The 18,295-nt window shown below is 38.1% G+C and overlaps 1 pseudogene; it reads right to left on the reverse strand.

The window, feature by feature from the left end:
• The window catches only part of LOC122890322, a 30,394-nt pseudogene extending 14,287 nt beyond the window's left edge, over positions 1-16,107 (reverse strand).
• Between the last annotated feature and the right edge of the window lie 2,188 nt (positions 16,108-18,295).

An 18,295-nucleotide genomic window follows, 5' to 3' on the forward strand; every position in this document is an offset into this window, starting at 1 on the left:
TAGAGGGTACATACCTCAATATCATCAAAGTCATCCATGAAAAACCCACAGCAAATATCACTCTTAATGAGGAAAAACTGAGAGTTTTCCTGCTAAGATAAAGAACATGGCAGGCATGTCCACTATCACCACTATTATTCAACATAGTATTAGAAGTCCTAGCCTCAGCAATCAGACAACAAAAAGAAATAAAAAGCATCCAAATCAGGAAAGAAGAAGTCAAACTATCACTCTTTGCAGATGATATGATACTTTATGTGGAAAACCCAAAAGACTCCACTCCAAAACTGCTAGAACTCATACAAGAATTCAGTAATGTCAGGATATAAAATCAATGCACAGAAATCAGTTGCATTTCTATACACCAACAGCCAGACAGAAGAACGAAAAATTAAGGAGTCAGTCCCATTTACAATACCTGGGAATAAATCTAACCTAAGAGGCAAAGAATCTGTACTCAGAAAACTATAAAGTACTCATGAAAGAAATTGAGGAAGACACAAAGAAATGGAAAAACGTTCCATGCTCATGGATTAGAAGAACAAATATTGTGAAAACATCTATGCTACCTTAAGCAATCTACACATTTAATGCAATTCCTATCAAAATACCATCAATTTTTTTAAAGAAATGGAACAAATGATCCTAAAATGTATATGGAACCAAAAAAGACCCTGAATAGCCATAGGAATGTTGAAAAGGAAAGCTAAAGTTGGTGGCATCACAATTCCAGACTTCAAGCTCTGTTACAAAGCTGTAATCAAGACAGTATGTACTGGCACAAAAACAGACACATAGACAAATGAAACAGAATAGAGAGCTCAGAAATAAACCCTAAACTCTATGGTTAAGTAATCTTTAACAAAGCCGGAAAGAATGTCTATGGAAAAAAGACAATCTCTTCCACAAATGGTGGGAAAATTGGACAGCCACATGCAGAAGAATGAAACTGGACCATTTCCTTATACCACATACAAAAATAGACTCAAAATGGATGAAAGACCTCAATGTGAGACAGGAATCCATGAAAATCCTTGAGGAGAACACAGGCAGCAACCTCTTTGACCTCAGCTGCAACAAAGGCAAGGAAATCAAGGGCAAAAATGAACTATTGGGACATCAGGAAGATAAAAGCTTTTGCACAGCAAAGGAAACAGTCAATAAAACCAAAAGGCAACTGACAGAATGGGAGAAGATATTTGCAAATGACATATCAGATAAAGGGCTAGTATCCAAAATCTATAAAGAACTTACCAAACTCAACACCCAAAGAACAAATAATCCAGTCAAGAAATGGGCAGAGGACATGAACAGACATGTCTGCAAAGAAGACATCCAGATGGCCAACAGACACATGAAAAAGTGCTCCACATCATGCAGCATCAGGGAAATACAAATCAAAACCACAATGAGATACCAGCTCACACCAGTCAGAATGGCTAAAATTAACAAGTCAGGAAACAACAGATACTGGCAAGGATGCAGAGAAAGGGGAACTGTTGGTGGGAATTCCCACTGTTGGTGGGAATACAAGCTGATGCAACCACTCTGGAAAACAGTATGGATTTTCCTCAAAAAGTTGAAAATAGAGCTACCCTATGACCCAGAAATCGCACTACTGGGTATTTACCCTAAAGATACAAATGTAGTGATCCGAATGGACACGTGCACCTGAATGTTTACAGCAGCAATGTCCACAATAGCCAAACTATGGAAAGAATCTAGATTTCCATCAACAGAAGAATGGATAAAGAAGAAGTGGTGTATATATATAGAATGGAATATTATGCAGCCATCAAAAGAAATGAAATCTTGCCATTTGCAACAACATGGATAGAACTAGAGGGCATTATGCTGAACAAAATAAGTCAATCAGAGAAAGGCAATTATATGATTTCCCTGATATGAGGAATTTGAGAGGTAGGGTGGAGGATTTGGGGCATAGGGAAGGAAAAAATGAAACAGGATGGGGTGGGGATGGAGGCAAACCGTAAGAGACTCTTAATCTCATAAAACAAACAGCGTTGCTGGGGGAAAGAGGGGCAGGGAGAAGTTGGTTGGGTTATGGACATTGGGGAGGGTATGTGATTGGTGAGTGCTGTGAAATGTATAAGCCTGATGATTCACAGACGTGTACCCCTGGGGCAAATAATACACTATGCGTTAATCTTTTAAAAAAGATACTGATAAATTTGATAAATTAAATTTTAAGTTTCTGTCTATCAAAAGACACCAAAAGAGAGTGGAGAAAATTTTACAAAATGAATAATAAAACAAGAATTTAAAAAATTTATGAAGAATTCTTACAAAACTTTAAGAAAAAATATAAACACCCCCAAAATGGGCAAAAGTTTGATAAACATGTCACAGAGAAGAAAGAAATAAAACAAACAGCATCAACAACAACAACAAAAAACCCCACAGAGGAAAATAGCAACTTTATTAGCAGCATTGTGAGCTCTTCCTTTTTTTATGTACTATGTCTGCAGGAGTAATGCTTAGAGCATTAGATGGAGAGGTGTGCCAAATTATGGGTAATGCAAAATAAACAAATGTTAAAATCAATATTCAGCTAAAACTAAAACCCAAACCTGAGTTCATAGTCATAAATGAACTTTTCAGATGTCAGAATCTTGGAATTTTACCTGAAAGTAATCTTTACTATAATTTAATCATTAAAACCAGTAGTAAATTCTTAAAAATTTGACACAGTAAAAGAAGAACATTTTATCTGTACTGTCAACTGATAGATTCTCCTGTGCTCACCATTCAGCTCAGGTGTGATACAAAATAGATGCATCTTTGCAACTGAGGTTGGCAGAAGAACATAATATTTTAGGAGTTTCCATTTTTCCTTAACACTGTCTTCCTTTATTCTGTATATTTTTTTAGGATTTTATTTATTTATTTGACAGAGATCACAAGTAGGCATAGAGACAGGCAGAGAGAGAGAGGGAAGCAGGCTCCCCCCTGAGCAGAGAGCCCGATGCGGGGCTCAATCCCAGGACCCTGAGATCATGACCTGAGCCGAAGGCAGAGGCTTAACCCACTGAGCCACCCAGGCACCCTATTCTGTATATTTTTTGTTATGCCTAGATCAAAAGTGATTTACCACAGGTGTTGTACCTGATTTAGGTTGTTTTCCCACCTTGTGAAATTATAACAAAGTGAACAACATTTTATTTTTTATACATTCCTCAAGTTGTGAAGAATTTTCAAAGTGAACTTTTTCCTGAAAGGCTCAGGCTTAATGGACCTAAGTTACCAAAAAACAAAAAAAAAAGCAAAACAAACAAAAGCAAATAAACAAAACAACAAAAACCACACAAACTATAAAATAAAAATAATCTGTTGGGTACCCGTGCAGCTCACTCAGTTAAGCATTCAATTCTTGGTTTCTGCTGCTCAGGTCATGATCTCAGGGTGAGAAGAAGCTGTTATCAGTTCCACGACTGGTGTGGAGGGCATGCTTGGAATTCTCTCTCTCTCCCTCTGTCCCTCCTTCCCCTCTTAAAAAATAAATAGACATTTTTTTATGTATATATAATAATAATTTGAAAAAATTTTTAAATTAATATTTGACTACTGATACAACTCCAAAGACTAATTCTAATCTTCATAATGTGTTTTCCATTTTTATTGTTTTTTGAAGATTTTATCTATTTATTTGAGAGAGAGAGAGAGCGGGGGGGGGTTGCAGAGGGAAGAGTGGAAGAAGCAGGCAGGCTCTCTGCTCAGCAGGGAGCCTGAAGGAAGGCAGATGTTTAACTGACTGAGCCACCAGGAACTTATTATTTTTTCTTATGTTATTTAAATTTTATAAATATTTACTGACTCTAAGAGGATATAATATTCTTCCTAATGTTATCTAGTTAATATATGCTCCCTAAATATTAATCTTTACTTTAAATCTACTTCCTTATAAATGTATTATTTAAAATCTTCTGATTATTTTTGTATGTAAAGTTAGCAATTGGCAAAATCATCATTAAGTATTGCCCTAATTCACTCTTGCAATAACATTTACATTTATATTTCAATGGGTTGGTAGACTGTCAACATCTTAAATTTACAGATGCATTTCTCATTCCAAACCACATGTAGAAGGTATATCTATCTACTTTGAAGAGAATACTCAGATAGAAGCAATAAATCTAAATTATATGCTTTGTTTCTGTTGTTGGCATTGCTATGCAGATTCAATGTGATAGGAACCTATAGGACCACATTGCTGATTCTGCAAGCATATAGGATGACAACTGAAATAGGCATTTTTCTTCTAAACCAAAGAAAAAAATTTTGGCCAAATATTTAGGCTAACACCCAATCATGGGTGCATCTCTAAAAGGAATTATGAAAAACATCTATTTCCTAGACAGTAACTAATCCCAAATCCACATACATTTATACACAAATTCTTTATCTTTAGCCTTTAAGTTTGCCCAGATACAAAAAAACAAAGATGGGACATAAAGATGCTCAGTGGGTCATGCTGTCGTTTGTCTTGTTCTCACTGATAACGATGACTTATTCTCATCTATACCCCACTACCCCTTATACAAGAGAAGCCCCTAGGCAACCACACACAGCCATATCCTGTTCCCAAAATACACCCCCCACGTGGTCATAACAATGCCTCAGAATGGACTTGAACTTTCCTTAAACAATAAAAAATTCTTAAAGAAAGAAACAAATTAAAAAACTCCAAAATGTCAATTTCACTTAAAAAAAGGTGGGAGGAGGTGGACCTGGTTGGCTTCGTCAATGGAGCATGTGACTCTTGATCTACTGATCATGAGTTTGAGCCCCACTGTAGATGTAAAGATTGCTTAAAAATAAAGGCTCTAAAGGCACCTGGGTGACTCAGTGGGTTAAGCCTCTGCCTTCAGCCCAGGTCATGATCTCAGGGTCTTGAGATCAAGTCCCGCATTGAGTTCTCTGCTCAGCAGGGAGCCTGCTTTCCCCACTCTCCCTCTGCCTGCCTCTGTCTACTTTGTTCTGTCATACAAATAAATAAAATCTTTAAAAACAAACAAATAAATGAAGGCTTTAAAAAAACAAAAACAGGGACACCTGGGTGGCTCAGTCAGTTAAGCACAGCCGTTCAGCTCAGGTAAATCTTGGGAGTTCTCGGCTGGAGCCTGGTGCCAGGCTCTCTGCTCAGCAGGGAGTCTGCTTCTCCCTCTCCCTCTTTCTCACTCTCAGTGTCTCTCAAATAAATAAATAAAATCCTTAAGAAAAAAGAAACAGACTTGGAAAAAGTGGGTTTCATTGTGAATTATGAATAAAAGAACAAAAATAAGGTTATTTAAGACATAAAAGACAGTGATATGAATAGGAATCATCTAGCTAGAAACAAAATGGTAAAAATAGAAAGGAGAGGACTGAACAATGTTCTCAATAGTTTAGCTCAGTTGATGGACTATTCTAAAGCAAACAAACTTCTACTTGTCATAACGGAAACCTGATTGACTCAGAATAGATCATGCATATAACAACAATAACAAAAACCTAATGCATAATTGGCCTTGACCCTCCAGACCTCACTCTTTCAAATTGCCCAATACTAACAAAGTACCAAGAATCGGGCTCTCAAACATTTTGGTATCAGGGGGCTTCAGAATCTAAAAGTTATTGGGTGATACATATTGATACTTAACTATATGCAAAATTGAAGAAAAATTTTTAAATATGTATTTATTCTCAAGTAATATAAAAATTCCACTACATGTTAATACAAATGGCATGTTTTTATGAAAATAACTATTTTCCAAAATAAAAAATTTAGTGAGACGTGTTTTGCATTTTTTTTTACATTTTTTAAGGATTTATTTGTTTATTTGACAGACAGAGATAAAGTAGGCAGAGAGGCAGGCAGAGAGATGGGGTGGGGGAAGCAGACTCCCTGCTGAGCAGAAAGCCTGATGCAGGGCCCGATCCCAGGACCCTGAGATCATGACCTGAGCTGAAGGCAGAGGCTTAATCCACTGAGCCACCCAGGCACCCCAAGAAGTATATTGTATTTTGCAAGTATCTTTAATAGACCTTAATAATAGGCTTAATAGAACACAGTTGGATTCTCATAACTGCTTCTGAATTCAATCTGTTAGCAATTTATTGTTTGGAAGTATATGAAGAAAACATAACAGTCTTATTCAGTCTTCATTCAGTTAACTGTGGCTTTTCTTCTTTGATAACATATCAAAATTTGACAAATGATAGTTTCTTTAAAGTTGGAGGACTGACACCACATGACTTTAAGACTCACTATAAAACTACCATGGTCAAGAAAGTTTGGTATCCGCAAAAAAAGAAAAAAAAAGGCAAATAGAACAATAAAATAGAATAGAGAGCCCAGAAATAGACTCTCATAACATAGTAAAATGATCTCTGACAAAGAAGCAAAGGCAATAAAAAGGAGCAAAAGTAGTCTTCCAATAAATAGTCTGGAACAACTGAACATTCGCATGCAAAAAGAATAATCTGGACTCAGACCTCAAACCCTTCACAGAAACCAACTCAAAATGGATCGCAGACCTATATATAAAACTATAAACTATAAAACTCCCAGAACACAACATAGGAGAAAACCTATATGACCTTGGATCTAGTGATAAGTTTTTAGATACAACACCAAGACAGGATCCATGAAAGAGAGAATTGATAACAGGACTTAATTAAAATTAAAAACTTGAGCTCTGCAAAAGAGAATGTCAAGAGAAAAAGAAGTCAGACTGGGAGAAAATGTTTGCAAAAGACACGTGTTAAAGGACTGTGAGGCAAAATTCTTAAAACTCAGTAAGAAAACAAACAACCCAATTAAATAATGGGCCAAAGCCCCAAACAGACACCTCACCAGAAAAGATATACAGATGGCAAAATAGGATACAAAAAGATGCTTTACAGTGTGTGCCATGAAGGAACTGCAAATTAAAATGAGACACCACTGCACACCTATTAGAATCTGAAACACTGACAAAATCCAAACACTGACAAAACCAAATGCTGCCAAGTATGTGGAGCTACTCTCATTCACTGATGGTGGGAATGGACAGCCATAGTGGAAGACAGTTTGGCAGTTTCTAAAAAACTGAACATACCTTTACCATAGAGTCTGGCAATCATGATCCTTGGTATTTACCCAAAGGTTTTAAAAACTTATGTCCTCACAAAAATCTGTTCATAGGTATTTATAGCAGCTTTATGTATAATCGGCAAAACCTAGAAACAAGGAGGAAGTCAAATTTTTAAAAAATTCATTTGGTAGTTTGAAAATAATTTAAGCAACTTGCTCTTTTAAAGTAAGTACTGAGTATTCTTCATGGATGGAATGCTTTAGTAGAACAAGTTCAGAAAATTTACCTTGGGATCCAGGAATGTGTAAGGATTCCTAAGTTGCTCTAAGTGCTTACATTGAGATAGTACTTTAATTATTCTCCATTAATTTAGTACATCCAGAAAACGGAATATTATTCAGCACTGAAATGAATGATTAAGCCATGAAAAGACATGGAGGAATCTTAAATGCGTATCACCATGTGAAAGAAGCCAAACTGAAAAGACTACATACTCTACGATTCCAACTATATGGAGTTCTACAAGAGGCAAAACTATGGAGACAGGAAACAGATCAGGGCTTGGGGGCAGGGGAAGGATGACTGGGCAGAGCACAGAGAATTTTAGGGCAGTGAAAATACTCTGTACAGTACTGAAAGCTGGATGCCTGTCATTAGACATTTGTCCAAACTCTGTAGAAGGATACATAAAAACCTCATGAAAGTGGGTTAGGGTAACAGGGAAAATAGAGACATGAGGGAACTCTAGACTTCAAAATGCATACTTTAGTAGATTTTTAAAATTTTGTGTTACAAAAATTAATTCATTTAATTTCCCTGAAACCAATTTTACTACTTCATAGCTAATTAATGGATAAAACTCACACAATGTGTCCATCCATATATATTTTTGCATTGAGAGATAAACAAATACTTCCTTTTCATGGACTTCCCTAGAAGGTTTTTATTGATAGCCTTGTCTTTATTGCTTAAACTCATTTGGATTCTCTTCCAATACATGTCCATACATAAAGATGAAAAGTGTAAAACTATTTTATTAGAAATATTGATTTTAAATTTAAAACTGTTGAGAATAAGTTGCTTGTTTAAGAAAAGCCAGAGGGGAAACAGTGAACTAGGGTGTTCCGTGTAAATAAGCCCTGTTAGGGCATACCATTCTCCTTACAATTTCTGTGAGAAGATATTGTGCAATCAAGTATAATTCATGTCTCTGAACCTCAGCTGCTGAAAATGAAGAAATCTGTGGCACAGTATTGTCATAACTGATGTCTATCAACAACTTAAATTCATGGCACATACATAATGCCTGCATGTTCATTGTTCTTCCCTCTCACCCACTAAACCTACCGGCAAATAAACATTTTGTCCGACTCCGATCACAAAACGCTTCCAGAAAACAACTGCAACATATTCTAGGCAAAACAAAGGGAACTTTGAGTCAGGTGCAATCAGCAACGATCCAGCCTGTCGATAATCTTTAGCAAACACTGTTCAAGCCTCAAAAAACTGGTTAATCCGTGGGCAGCAATGATTCTCCCACCCAGGATTCTTAGCATACCCTTCAGTAGACCCTTTCTTCGAAAGACTTCCTACGACTCCATGCAGTGTGGGGAGGAGAACGCCGAAGGACAGAATCCTTTAAAAGAAAAAAAGAAGTTGAGGTGCCTGAGTGGCTCAGTCAGATAAGCGACGAAATCTTGCATCCAATTCTTGATTTCGGTCATGGTCTAGGGGTCCTGAGATAGAACCTTGAGTCTAGCACTGGGCTCCACGCTCAGAGGGGAATCTACGAATCTCCCTCTCTCTCTATCTCTCTTCCTAAAATAAATAAATAAATCTTTTTTTTAAATGAAAAATAAGCCACGCTGTGCAGGATTTTAAGTATTTAAGTGTGGTAATTCTCATGCTAGTGAATGCCATTAAGCTGGAAGTTTTCTGCAACTATAAATAAGTCAGTTTCCTTAGTAGGTATGAAACAAATGCGAATATTATTAATAACAAGGAAACATTATCTCAAAACATTTTTTTCATTTTAAACATGCAAACAACTTCTGTGTACCACATTATCTTTTTTTTAAATAAAGAGTAAAACAGAAATAATTTTGCTTTTTATCTATGGAAGTTCATGGAATTACCATAAAGTCCCATAGAGCAAGGATTGAGGGGCGGAAGGCTGTATGTTTCTATATACCAGATGACCACTCATGACCGTGCTTTTATAGTTTTTCTGTCAACTTTTCATATTTTCTCCTTTCCTTGATACTTGCTATCATTTCAACTTACTAACAATATGTGCTTCTTCATTTCTTTTCTTTCCTCTTTTTATTTTTTCTTTTTTGAGCGGGAGAGACAGACTGTTGGTGTGGGTGGGTGGGTGGGTGGTGCTGTAGGAAAGGATGGGAGGAGAGGGAGACAGAATCTTAAAGAGACTCCACACCCAGCATGGAGCCCCACACAAAGCTCGATCTCACAATCCTGAGTCAAGACCAGAGCCAGACAAAATCAAGAGTCAGATGCTTAATTGAATGAGCCAACCAGGCGCCCCGTGCTGCCTATTTTCAAACACTGAATAAGGACTAAATGGTAGCCCTCAACCTCTTACAGAACCAAATGCTCGTGCTCTGGATAGGTCCTTGGTGTTCAGAAGTCTTTTATCAATTACTGCCAGGTTTAAGAAAAAATAGGTTGTAGTTAAAATCTGGCTTCTGGAAGAGAGGCAGAGTCAGTCAATATAATTCCAATTCTTCCCAGTAACTCTTTTAAGTTCTAATTTGCCTCTTGTCAAAAACACTAACTACAGTTAAATCAAAACCCTATGGTACCATCTTCTCAAGGTTGTCACTGATTTCAAAATGGTGAACTCAGTCAGTTTCCCCAAGGGCATCCCTCAGAACAAGGATCTGCACAGGTGATGTAGTAAGTGGTATTACCGTTAGAACAAGATATGGGGAACCCCTACCCTACCTGACCCCACCACCCTCGGTGCTCTGGGTTTCCTCACTGCCAGGGGGGTAGACTTCGGATGAAAGCACTGTGGTGTTCATAATCATGCAAGCAAAACTTCTTTTGGGTTTGGAAGAGGCCCAGGAGCAGAGAGCCAGGAACATGCTCCCCCTTCACCATCCCAAAACATCAAGGAATCCAAAGATTTCTAAATGAAAAGTTGGTCTTCCAGGTCATTTTGCTGATGTATCAGTCAAGGTAAGAGCATGGGACACATTTGGAGAATTTGAACAATTTGTTAAAAGCTTAATGCATAGCTTTCAAATATATAGATAAATGTGTGTTCTATGGGTGCTCATCTGTATGCACATTCCAGCAGAGCAAATGACTTCTAAGTAATACAGATTCTGTGAAAACAAAGAAACTGTTCATCTTGCTTACCGCTATATTTCCAAAACCAAACAAATAGCCAATGAAATGTTAAATGAAAAAGGTGTCTAATGGTTTAAAAAGGTGCAGCCTTTTGGGAAGTCTGGGTTAGTTAAGTGGCTGCCTTCTCGCTCAGGTCATGATACCAGGGTCCTGGGATCAAGCCCCACATTCGGCTGAGAGCCTGCTTCTCCCTCTCCTTCTGCCTCTGCCACTCCCCCTGTGCCTGAGTTCTCTTGCTCTCCTTCAAATAAATAAATAAAATCTTTTAAAAAATAAAATAAAAATAAAAACGTTGGGCCTTTTGCAGTTCCCTTTGGAGTATTAGCAAATTAGCACTTAAAAGGCTTTGAGAATCCAACTATTTTAACCAAGTCCCTCCCTCTCTTATACTCTAGAGACTTTCTCATATCTACTTTATGGTGGAAAACTTTTAGGAATTGCTCAAATCAATGGCACATATCAATCAGCTCACTTTGGCAGAATCTCAAGATACCTTGGAACGGACATAATATACCTTCAAGTATAATCCTAGATACAACCCAAAGATTAGAAAAAACTAAGAAATATATTGGATGCTCTTGAAGAAAATAAATATAAGATTTTCTTTTTGTGGAAAAAACCAAGAGTTCAATAATAGCAAAACATTAATCTTTTCCTGGAATTTTTCTACCTAAGAATTAAAGAGGGATGGAGAGAAAAGAAAGAGTTACAAACCTATCATATTAAATTTAAGGTGAAGAATAAATGTCCCATGAACTTTTAATACTCATTCAACACCTCATTTATCAATTTAAAAAGTATTTACTCTTGTTGTCACTAATCTTGATTCAAATGCTAGCCAACTTAGGATTTTTAGTTTCAGCTTGGATGTGCATTGTAATTAATACTGATGCTAATTATGATTAACACTTGGTATCAGTGTAGGGTAGAGTAGGAAATTTATACTATGGATTTTTAATTTAAACTGAAACTATAGAGGGGCGCCTGACTGGCTCAGTCATTAGAGCGTGCAGCTCTTGATCTTGGGGTTGTGAATTCCTTGCCTGCAGAGATTACTTAAAAAAGAAAAATCTTTTTAAAAATAAATAAACTGAAAGTATAGGAAAAAGTGGGAATATATATTATAACTCTTTCAGAAACAAGCGACGGGGCGCCTGGTTGGCTCAGTGGGTTAAGCCTCTGCCTTCAGCTCAGGTCATGATCTCAGGGTCCTGGGATTGAGTCCTGCATCGGGCTCTCTGCTTGGCAGGGAGCCTGCTTCCTCCTCTCTCTTTTTCTCTCTCTCTCTCTGTTTGCCTCTCTGCCTACTTGTGATCTCTGTCAAATAAATAAATAAAATCTTAAAAAAAAAAAGAAAAGAAAAGATGAGAAACAAGTGACAGAAACCCTCTTCAACCACAAAAAGGATTTATTGGCTCAGGTAACTAGAAAAGACATGGATGCCTTTGATGCCAGGAATAAATGAATTGAAGAACTCAACTGTCTCCTCTCGCCTCTGTTCTCCTACTTTCCCCTCTTCCCTCTCCCCTTTCTTCATTCCTCTTCCTCTCACCCTCCCTTTATGTCCTTCCATACCCCACCCAGCCCACAGGGTCTCCTCTCAGCTTCCCTACATATTGCCCTTTTCTCCAGTCACAGAATTTCTGCCCTACATCAGGAATCCTGGTAGATGAAAGTTCCAAGTTATATCACCAGGCGACAGAACACCTCCATCTTTAGTATCTAAAAACTCAAGGAAAGACGTCTCATTGGCCTAACTTGAGTCACCTGTTCTGATTAGATCAGGATTGTTAAGACCTGAGAAGATATGCGGCTGCTTGGTAGCACCCCCTGTTCCCACAATCACATCATTGGTTGGGGCAAATCAAAACAAAGAAGGTACTCTTACTGCAGGAGGAATCAAGGGATACTTGATGTACAGGACTTCAGACGTCCCAAGTATAAACTGCTAACTTGGGGAGAAGTAACTTGACCACATATATCAAGACTCTATAACTTCATGACTCCTATGCATGCTAAGGAAAGAATCCAAACCCAGAGGTCATATGTATCAAGCAGTATACTAGAACATCATCTACATACCAAATGTTACACTCAGTCTTCTATGTGACCAATAAAAGGAAGACAAATAGGTAAATTATAACTTCCCATTAGAGTCTGATGTTGCCGTACTTAAGAGCACTGCCTGGTGGCTGGAGCCTGCCGGCTACCAGCACTCCTGACCTCCGTGAAAAAGCAAAATACAAATCTATATATACAATTCTGGAAAAATAAGTAGGTAGAAAAGACAGAAGAACAAAACAACTCCAGAATGTTAATAGACTTTGTATAGTGAGGCAATGAGTAGTCTTTTATCCTTTAGGTATATTATTATATCATATTTTAAGTGTTTCATTATTACCATGGTTCCTATTACAAACACATATAATTCTAATGATGAAAAATCGTTAACTTCAAGGTTTAATAAATGATAAAACTCAAGCATTTAAATATAAGATAAGTATTCTTTGAACTTCTCACTTTCCCAAATTTACAAAATGTTTCTCAAAGTCAGTCATTTATTTTAAAATATTACGGCATACTATAGAGATCCGACGTCCTTTACCTGCTCCAGGTAAGTGAACAAACTGAAAAGGAGCATACCGAATGAGGTACACGCTAGGAAGTCATAAGAGGAAGGAATATTTGCTTCCCTAATTTTCTAAAATCTGTACCAATCAGAGACAAAACTTCATTACACAGCATGCAGAGCGGGTTAGCTATTTCTTTAAGGATGAATTTAACTTGTACAAAATGAAACAGAAGCAAGGTCTAGCAGCTATCTCCCCAGCTCTACCATGGTTCAGGCCTTCCTATCCCTTGACCCTGAACCATGTATACTGACTTCACCTCCCCCACTCCCAACCACTTCTATCCCTCTTCTTGCCCAGCCTCAACATAACCCATTTGCACTGTGACTCACATCACTCTTCAAGTTTCTACTCAGGAGGTAGAGGAAGGTCATTAAGAATTATCTCCTAGCCAAGAGGTCAATAGGCCCAGACTTCCCTGTCTGAGAAGTGCAATAGGAAAGTGACAGCTTCAGAGAGAGAGTTCCAGGTGACAGCTGCCCCATCTACTTCAAAGCTGAAAGACCACAGGCTAGTTCCTGTGATGTTTGGACTAAACTTTTCCTCAAACTTATTCTGGCTATAACAGGAGAGTACTCTATGGAAGCCTTTTTACAAAGCCTTAGCTACTGGGCTTCAAAACATAGGGCACAATAAATCCACGATTTTCTGTTATTGCTTGCTCTCTTTCCCTTGAGTACTTCTCACGGGATGAATTTAAAACTCTTCCGTTTACCAATGTGCTTTTCACATGTACTAAGCCTTTAAACCCAACTATAAGATCAAAATGTTAGTATTAAAAGCAAAAAAAAAAAATTCATTAATTTAACATTTTCATGAACAATTTTTAGCTATTAAAATATAGCTATATGATTAAAATTTAAATAATCACTGTAATGTAGAATCGGTTTTAGGTAAAATCTATGCTAAGGAACAAAGAAAGAGTTTTGAGAGGGAGATTGAATAAGAGGAAGAGAATGCACGGGGAGGGACACTGAAGAAGGAAGAAGCGAAGGAAGAAAAGAAGGAAACTGTTTACCTTTAGATATTGTGGGAACAGACATTTTAAATCCAAATTACTAAAGTGCAGTTTAAACTCTATCATTTGTATTTGAAAAATAACAGCTGGTAAGTCAACTCTTGTCATTTTTATATCTATACATAATGTCTACTAAATCCCCCAGACCACAAATTAAGATCAGGTTCTCTTGAGTACACTTGTTCAGCTCTGTCACCAAACTCTCAGCAGAAGTCACAAGCAGCTGCCTTAGCCGCCAACCATGTCCTTGACTCCTCCACCTTGGCTACCTACACCACTGGCTGGTCTGCGTTTATCAAAGAGTCTGAGACTCCAATGACCAGTTCTGCTCTGTAGATCATGCTTGATACTACACTCAGTGATAGGCCAATTCCTCCCGTCCCTGCAGCGGATAATAGTTTGCTTTCACACGAGATTAACCAGCTTTAGAGTGTCCTCACTCAGGACTTCTTCTTACGTGTTAACACTAAATGTTCTCATCGTTAAATATTTAGAAGCTGACTTCAGAGACAGTGGCCACAGAAGTGTATGATGACGCAGAACTGTAATCCATACGAATTAGGAGATTTAAAAGGTTTATAACGGGGGGGGGGGCGGGATGCCTGGGTGGTTCAGTCTGTTAAGTGTCTGCTTTTGGCTGGGGTCATGATCCCAGGGTCCTGGAATGGAGCCCTGCGCCAAGCCCCACTTGGAGCCCTGCATCCAACTCCCTGCTCGGCGGGGAACCTGCTTCTCCCTCTCCCTTGTCTGCTCCCCCTGCTTGTGCTTTCTCTCTCTCTCTCTCTGTCAAACAATAAATAAATTCTTTAAAAAAATAAAATAAAATAAAAATAAAAGGTTTAGCGTGTACCCAAAGGACAACCCCCCAGGGCAATAGTCCACAGATATAAATAAACGGAATGCATCCAGTTGTATCTGGGTTAACTCCATACAGATGTGGATGTGGAATGTGTCGAAATGTCTTATTACTCATAACACAGATGCCTTCCACCCTGAGAAGGCTGGCAGCAGTGGCTGGAGTAGAACTCCTAGCTCCTCGTGGTGCCCCACGCCTCTCTACCTTCGTGCAAACTCTTGCAGACTCCTAGGTCTGCTGAGTGGGTCTCGCTATAAACCTTGCTAGACCTCTGTACTCTCATACCTGAAGCTTAGGAAATGGTTTTATGGCTTCCGTCAATGAGTACCTTAGCTTGGGCATTTGAGGTATAACTGAAGATCTGAGTCTCTACACATCTCTTACGACAGGAAAGGGTGAGTTAATTAAAAGCTTAACTAATTCTTCTCACCTGACTTCCACACTGCCTTTTCTTGTGGCCTGGCTCCTAGCCAAGTCCTGCAGGGCAATGCACGGCCAAAGCCAGCTCCCCAGCTGCTGGGAAGTGTGGGGCCCGGATTGTTACACAGCAGCCAGATTATTATATATTCAAAGAAAATAAGACTTTTAAATAGATAGCTGAGGCTTATTGACATGTTATCATTCTCTCAGCCTTTTACCACTATGAGCGTCTCCACTTGCAAAATGATCACTGTTCCCATCCACAATCATTAAAGCATGGGGTGGCTGTTTCACTCCCAAATACATTTTCCCAAAGCATTAAATTGATGCATTTTGCAAATAATAAATGTGAAATACCCTTGAAGCGTTAGTGCAGAAAATACCATCATATAGTTCCACAAAAGGGGTAAGAGAGAAATTTTGCCCAGTTTGCAACCTACTAGACTTCTCAAAAATGTGTTGATTCTAAAAATAAAAGCATACCATCCTTGTAAAATAAGGAAAGGAAAAATTTTCCTCTTCTAGCTCTAATATCCTATTTTCTAGAAACCAAGAGTATCTACTCTCAATAAAGAGATAATGGATAGAGTACTGTTTTCATTGAGCTAAGAAATGTTTACAGTAAACATGCATAAACCTAAAATTCTCAAACAAATGAATCAAAAAGTACCTTGACTGGAAAGCAAATGCACAGAGTTCAAAGGCAAACGGGATCTTTTCTTGAACGTCCATGACAGTTATCTTATTTCTTCACTGGACTTTAAGATATAATCGTGGTTTTCCAAAGCCAAAAAAGGCTCCAAAGAAAAGAAATTCTTCTTTCTGTCTGTATCAGTTCAGCGCATGCCTTGCAGGGGGAAGGGAGGAGTGCGTTGGTGTAAACCATTGTCTCAGGAAGTATAAATTGTCACTCCACCTTCTCTACCATCACCCTCTGTCCTTAACTGGGTGTCCCAACTCTCAACGTTTACTCATCACATTTTTGCGGGGTCTTTCTCCCCCCAAGTCTGTCAGTTTTGCAGGGATAAATCAAGTCTTTTATTCTCAGCATCTTTCAAAATACCTGAAACTCAAGAATAGTTTGTTAAGGGACACCTGGGTGGCTCAGTTGGTTGAGCGGCTGCTTTCGGCTCAGGTCATGATCCCAGCGTCCTGGGATCGAGTCCCACATCAGGCTCCTTGCTCGGCAGGGAGCCTGCTTCTCCCTCTGCCTCTGCCTGCCATTCCGTCTGCCTGTGCTTGCTTTCTCTTCCTCTCTCTCTGACAAATAAATAAATAAAATCTTTAAAAAAAAAATAAAAAAAAGAATAGTTTGTTAAACTAATGATTTAAGTGTTGCATTTACATATTAGTATAGTGATTTCAGGACACCTGGTGTAAAAAAAAAAAGAAAAGAAAAAGAAAAGAACTCATGGTATCATGGGGAAACAAGGTCTCATACCTCATTCAAACCATGAACACAAGAGCAGAATTCCCTAATACTGCCGTTACCCCCAGAATACACCTCCCCCTCAGAGTCCTATACAAAGCCCACACTAAGTATAAAGGAAACTGGAGTATTTTGAACACTCTTCATTTTCTAAATGCTGAATCCCAGCCTATCTGGAACATTCGAAACTGGGTTCTCGTTCCCAGTGACCGACCCCTAGATCCTGGCCATCCAGCTTGTTTCTGATACCTGGTTCTGTGAGACGTCCGTGCGCCTATCTGACTAATCCTATTTGGCTGTGCAGCCACTACTTACCCCTCAGCATGTGCCCCTAGTGCCGAGGCTGTATCTATTCCTCATTTCCCTAGGCACACTATCACCATTCAGGACAGAAGAGAATGGGAAGTATTATATCTTCAATTTCCTCAAGAAAGATAAACTTACACTTAAAATACGAGTTAAAAGAAAAATCAGCACATGCCATTAATTAAAAAAAAAAAACCTGATAATTGAAATTAGAAATGATATTCTCAGCACATCACATTCTCTCTTCTGAGTCTCTTCAGGGTCATCCTTGACACATACCTGGGAACCTTCAAATAATCCATACATTAATATTATTAACAAGTAATTCTCCAGTGTGATAATGACTATTGTCTTCTGAACTTTGTAGATAAAGTAACTAAGAAAGACAAGATTATTTTCCTCCGTTTTCAAAACAACAACAACAAAACAAAACAAGCAAACCCAGATACTATAACTTCAACATATCAAACCCTTTTGTTATCATGGGTCCTATTAATCACTTTCTAAAATGGATCGGATTTGAAGTTACACACCATAAAAGGAAAGAAAAGAACTAGTATGTTCTGAGCACCTAAAATGTGCTAAACACTGTGTCAGTAACTCAGAAAATAATGAAAACAATGACGAAAACAGTATTGATCTCCTTTTAGGGATGAGAATATAGTAAGACACAGTGAGGTTACTTTTCTAAGATCACATAGCTAGGAAGTATTACAATCTAAATTTGTTTAGAATTTGCACCCAGATCAAAGCCGAGGCATGCCATTTTTTTCTATAGTATGCTGATAGAAGTATAATAACACCAGAAAGCACATAATCAAATAAACAAGCAAACAAATAAATAAATAACCAAAAAATACACGTTATAAGAGCCTAGAGAACAAGAAGAGAAATACTCTGTATACAGAAAAGAACTGATTGTATTTTGGCTTTAGTCTTTATTTAAATTCCATTTAGTTAACATACAGTGTAATACTAGTTTCAGGTGTAAAATTCAGTGATTCAGCACTTCCATGCATTACCGGGTGCTCAGGACAAGTGCCCTCCTGAATCCCCATCACCTATTTAACCCATCCCCGCTCCCACCTCCCTTCTGGTAACCATCAGTTTGTTCTCTGTAGTTCAGAGTCTGTTTCTTGGTTTGCCACTTTTTTTCCCTCCCCATAACTGTTTGTTTTGTTTCTT

Source organism: Neovison vison, chromosome 11, assembly GCF_020171115.1.
Source record: "Neovison vison isolate M4711 chromosome 11, ASM_NN_V1, whole genome shotgun sequence".
In the NCBI taxonomy this organism is placed as follows: domain Eukaryota; kingdom Metazoa; phylum Chordata; class Mammalia; order Carnivora; family Mustelidae; genus Neogale; species Neogale vison.